Here is a 5,980-nt window from a genome sequence, read left to right as displayed (position 1 = left end):
TTTTTCCTTGCATCATATGGGCCAAAACTGGGTGACAGGCTCTTTCTGAAACTGGCATGGGGAATGGAATACCATGATTTTTTTACACAAGCCTGCATATATGTATGTATGTACATACATGTATACATATATATGTATATATATATATATATACACACACATACACTTAGTATATATATATATATATACACACACACATGCATATTCTTAGTGTATATATATATATATATATATATACACACACACACATATACTTAGTATATATATATACACAGGCATATACTTAGTATATATATACACACATATACTTAGCATATATATATATATATACACACATATGCTTAGTGTGTATATATATATACACACACACACATATACTTAGTACATATATATACAACACACACACATACTTAGTGTGTATATATGTATATATATATATATATTCATATACACACACACACACAAACATACAGAAAATGAGAGCATATGGAAAGGTGCAAACTGAGCCTTCTTTTCAGACACTAGAATCTGGAAGGGCTTTAAGCAAATTTTTTTCGTATGTGGCAGTGGCTGTGTATATCCAATTTCTTTCATATTCCAAATTACAAAAGATGGCTGCTTGAAACCTGCAGGGAACTACCCCAACTGTAATCAATGACTAACCCCCTAAGAGAACCCCCAGGATTCCTTTCCTCAGGAGTGTGTTCACAGGAGGTAGTGCTATGCAAAGTAAGACAGCCCCATAGCTTTCAAGCTGCCCTGACTGGCCCTGTGACCTTGGCTAAGCCAACTCTCTTTGAGTTTCTGTGCTCATTTGCAAAAAGTAAAGGTTGGGGGAGATGGCATTTGTCACATGGGGCTCTGGACACCCATTCCTGGTATTTAAGAATTCTCAGTCAGTGGTGTGGTGTTTTGTTTTTTTTTTTTTTTCTATGTGATTTCATAAGTTTTGTAAAAGAACATTTTGTGGATCATCTGTCCGGCCACCTTAAAATTAAGTCTTACGTGTAATTCCAGTGTCTGCATTTGTGTTTGTATTTACAATCACGAGCAACAATACTGTCTCAATTGTCACAAGGCAATAAGGAAGGGTAGACCATGTGACAAATGCATGGTGAGTTGCATTTAGCAAAGGCTATATGACATTACAATGTGCTATGCTCGGGATGTTTCCCTGTGGTTAGAAACGAAAAGTAATGAAAGAATGAAGTTATTCCATCACAAACAGGGGATAAATACGCTAAACAGACACGGAAAATCATGCCTGAAGAGTTCAGTGCCATGGTTACCGGGCACCAGGGATTTGAGTGCAGCATGTGACGTATCACATACATTAATGAGGTTACTTTGAACTCTGATTTTGTTTGTAGATTTGTTCTCATTTAATTTGAATTTTTATTTCTGTTTATCTTTGTATGGGAGTTATCAGTATAAGGAGTTCACAGGTGGTTTTATGTTTGTACATGTTTGAGTAGCATTATTACAAAACAAAAACTACTTAAGACAACATTGGAAGCATCTATGATCCACACACACACACACACACACACACACACATATTTTTAAAGGATGGAGGTCCCAATATTACATTTGAGGATGAACTAAAAAAATTTGCCTCCGCTCCCACCCCGACCTTCAGGGGTTCTAATTCCTGGAGAACAAAGTCAGACAGGCATGCCTGTAGGGGGCGGGGTCGAGGGTGGGGCTGGGGTCAATGGCCTTTGGAGAGAGAGGGCCTGGTGGTGGGGGTTCTGCTGCCCTCTGCTGGCCATGTGAATCACAGACTCGCTCCTCCTGGGCCCGGAGAATTTGGAGGGAGCTTTTGCCCAGAGGTTGGGGGAAAGGGGGCGAAAGTGACCTTTATTGGCAGGAGCATTGCACAGAGCTGGGCCTGGACCCTTCTGATCCCTGGAGACCTAAACTAAATCCACTCTACAAGCAAACGTTGTCTCTGCTTGGGGGGTGAGGCTTGGATAAGGGATTCTGGAAGGAAGACAGTGATCCAGGCGATTGAGGAGTTGAAGGGGGGGCGGGGTAGGTGACACTCCGTGGGTCCCCCTAGCGGCCAAACTGGGGGAAGGCTCTAGCGGCTTCTCCCTGGCCTGAAGGACCCAGAGCCTTGCCTGGGTTCTTGGTTTTGTACCTGTTACAGGAACTTCGCCTTGGTTACTCAGCTCCTGAGCATTCATTCAGAGGGAAGGAAGTTCCTTCGCCTTCTTATTCAAGATCTTTGTGACGCCCAAACTATGGAGGAGGAGAAAGAAACAGTTCTGAATCTAGGAGGACCTCCTCGGTACCTAGCAGACCCCTGGAGACCCAGAGCAGCCTCTTTCTCCCCCACCCATTGCTCTCCTGCTGCCTTCTTTCCTCTGGTGGGCCCTGTAGCCCTCCTGCCAGATGGGTTCCAATCAGGCACTCGTGGAGGTCACACGTAGGAAGGCTGGGTTTGGGGGTTAGGTGTCGGTTTATGGGGTATTGGACAACAATCTTGCAGAAATGCTCAAGTATTCAGGGGGCAGGCCCCTAAACCAATCACTGCAGCACCGTGGCTCAGTGCTAGAGCTGGACCAGGAAGACTGGGCCACGAGAGGGCTGCCGGGGCTTCAGCATCCAGGAACCAGTCGCGCACAGCCTTGGGGCAGGCCCTGAGTGTTTTCCAAACTCTTCTCCTTCTACATAAATCAACCCCAACCCCATCTTTTCCTACTCTTTCTCTCTCCCTGGGAACCCAACACCGGGCCCAGCACCTGGTAGGTTGTGGATGGATAAACTGATAGGCAGGCCTTAAAGCAAAGCTTTCTTGACCAGGACAGAGAGATGTCGACCCTCTCCTCTTTCAGGGGGCTCGTGGCCCAGCCCTCCTCGGGTTGCTCATGCTTTGTTCGTTTGGGGACACAGAAAACGCAACAGAGTCTCCCCAGCTCCATGCACGTGAGTCTTCCCAGTGGGGCCTGCCAGGCCGGGCCTCCCTGCCGGCAGCTGAAAAGCCCTCAGAACTTCTGCCACGTCACTCTCTTCCCACGACAACACCGGCCCCACTTAGCAGACACTTGCTCCCAACCTTCCCCTGTGAGGAACCCAGCTCCAAGTGGGAGCCCGGGCCAGAGGCAAGCCCCCAGCAAAGGTTCTGGCTCCCTGCCCCTCCCGCGAGGATCTGGCCCTCTTCTCCTCAGACACATTGACCTTTGGATGACTCTGATTTCAAGAGAACCTGGAGGCCATCTGGCCTAAAGTGCCTCTCCCAGCCTAGCACGATGTGTAAGCTCACAGACCCTCACATTTCTCCTTCACCACCCACAGGCTGGGAGGTCTTCAGCAAGTTACTTAACCTCTCTGAGCTTTGTTTCCTCATCTCTAAAATGGAGATCCTAACAGTACTTTCTCATACAGTCCTCGTGAGAATTAAAGGAGTCGATGTCTGGAAAGTGCTTCACAAAGGGCTCAGCCGGCCTTCAGTGCTCAAGAAAAGGAACCAGTCCATCACTATCATCACTGTGGATTAGTGAGGTTTGTTAACCAGCTAACAGAGCCACTGCTGATCGATCCATGCCGTTCGGCCCCCAAAAGAGCCTCGCCGAGCCTGGCACACTGACTGGGTGAGGGCTGTTCCAGCTCTCCGTGTGCCCGGAGCTTTGCCAGCATAGTGGGGCCACAGGAGAACTGGGTCCTCAAGGAAGAGGCAACCTCACAGGCAAGATAAGACTAATTCGCAAAGCAATTAGCAAAAAATACAAGACAGCTTCAAAGTACTAAATTGTTCAGTGCAGACTATAATTGTGTTACTAAGAAGAACCCTTTGTGCAGCATTTTAGCATTTACCTAGCACTGGGAGATACATTGTTTCAGGTAATCCTGAAAACAAACCAGCAAGGGAAGTACTGTAATTGGCAGATGAGGAAACTGAGGCTCACGAAGGTGAAATGACTTGCTTGTGATCACACCACCAGTGAGCGGTTGACTCAGGAAGGACGTCTTCAACCGATTCTAACCTGGTCTGGTGCCAGTGGTGTGTGTGTATGTGTGTGTGTGTGTGTGTGTAGATGTATGTGTGTGTCAGGACAGCGGGGCTGTGTGTATGTTTACGTGGTGGGTGCTTCTTTGGATATTTCCCTCACCCGGGTCCTGCTCCTCCATTCACCCCCAAGATGCCCTGTGGCCAGACCATCCTGTAGTACATGTTTCACATCTATTTGTGCTGTGTCCAGTGGCTTTATTCTGGGTCCCTTCTTCTAGGTGTGGTGACCTTTCAGAGCTGGATAGGTAGGTCTCTGAACCACCCAGGGGGCAGGGATTTTTGTTACCCTTATGACCCCAACACTGCCCTGAGCCCCTCAGAAATAAGGCAGCAAAAGATGGGGAACTAGTGTGGCTCAGGTCAGCCCACGGTGGGCCCCGGGTGCCAGGGTCAGTGCTGGTTAGACAGACCAGCAAAGCGGGGTTGTAGCAGCCCCCGGCGGGCCTCTCAGAGAAGCAAAGCCACGCTCCCAAATCCATCCATGAAAGGGGTGGTGGAGGAGGCCCCGGAAGCAGGGCCACAGCCGGGGGGAGGATGGAGAGCCAGTGGACCACAAAGCAGCTACATAAGACACGGTGTGATGGAAACTATACGGTGAACTTGAAGCCACAGGATCTGGGTTCAAGTTCCAGCCTCTCTGCCCCCTAGTGGTGCCACCCCAGCAAGGTCTTCACCTCTCAGCGTGCCTCGGTTTCTTCGTCTGTAAAACGCAGGTAATAGCAAAACCTACGTCCCAGGCTGTGAGGATTCAATTACAGTAAAACCTTGGTTTGCGAGCATGCTTCATTCCGGAAGCATGCTTGTAATCCAAAGCACTTGTCTATCAGAGTGAATTTCAAGAACCGTTGGCTCAGTTGTGATCACGTGATATTCGGCATCCCGTACCACTCGTATTGTAAGACATCGCTCGTTTATCAAGTCAAAATTTATTAGAAATGTTTGCTCGTCTTGTGGAGCACTCGCAGAACAAGTCACTCTAATCCAAGGTTTTGCCGTAGTTACTTTGTAAAGCATTACCTGGCACATAGTAGGCACGATCAGACCCACATGATGACTTCTGCGGGCCCTGGGCACTTTTGCTGTCATGGGCCTCTTCCTCCATAAAAAATGTTTAAAATTCTATTGTACAACTGTGCTGGTATAAAGATGAATATAAGCCAAGCTGGGTTATATTCATTGTTTCTTTCGGTTTTAAAAGAAATGAAAGCATTTTCATAGGTCTTTCAATGTATCATGACTCCTAAGCATCAGACCTCTACCGCCTGGTGGGTAAACGGGCCCTGGGGCTCCATCATGTTTGCTAACATAGATATTACAGTGTCTCAGAAACTGCCCAGGGCTTTGATCTGTAAGGGTCACTGTCTTTCCTTTAGGAATGCTCTATCCATCCTCCTGTGGGTCCAACATTCCTGCCCTTCCGTTTTTGTACTGAATGCCATGCTTCAATGAAAAGTTCTCCAGTAGGAGGGCGCCCTCCAGCTTCTTCCTTCTCTCCCTGGGCATCACAGAGAGGTGGGGCCGGCATGCTGTGCTGTGGGAATGGCAGCCAGAGATCAACCTGGGTGACCAGCTCCTTTAGACCTCAGGGCATGGGAAGTGGGCTCGGGAGGCGGGATGCCTTCTCCCTGCAGCCCTCAAAATGGTAGCAACAGTGAGCTCTAGTGCCCCCCTCCATGATGTGCCTGCCTCACCTGCCTTCCAAAGCCCCCCCTCCCGCCCCCTGCCATCACATCCAGGGCAGAAGGCTTGTGTTGACCTTCACATGTTTGTGTTGGTCTCATTTCACCCTCCTCGATTCAGACAGGATGTGAACCCAGTAATACAACTAAACCTGCAACTATCTGTAGCGTGTTCAAGGTTAGGTTCTAGATCACTTCTGTCCATGGAAGTGTAATGTGAGCCACAAAGGCGAGCCACATATATCACTTTAAACATCCTAGTAAAAGGAAAAGAAACAGATGGAAC

This window comes from Felis catus, chromosome A3 (assembly GCF_018350175.1).
Source record: "Felis catus isolate Fca126 chromosome A3, F.catus_Fca126_mat1.0, whole genome shotgun sequence".
Lineage (NCBI taxonomy): Eukaryota > Metazoa > Chordata > Mammalia > Carnivora > Felidae > Felis > Felis catus.
This window is presented reverse-complemented; position numbering follows the sequence as displayed.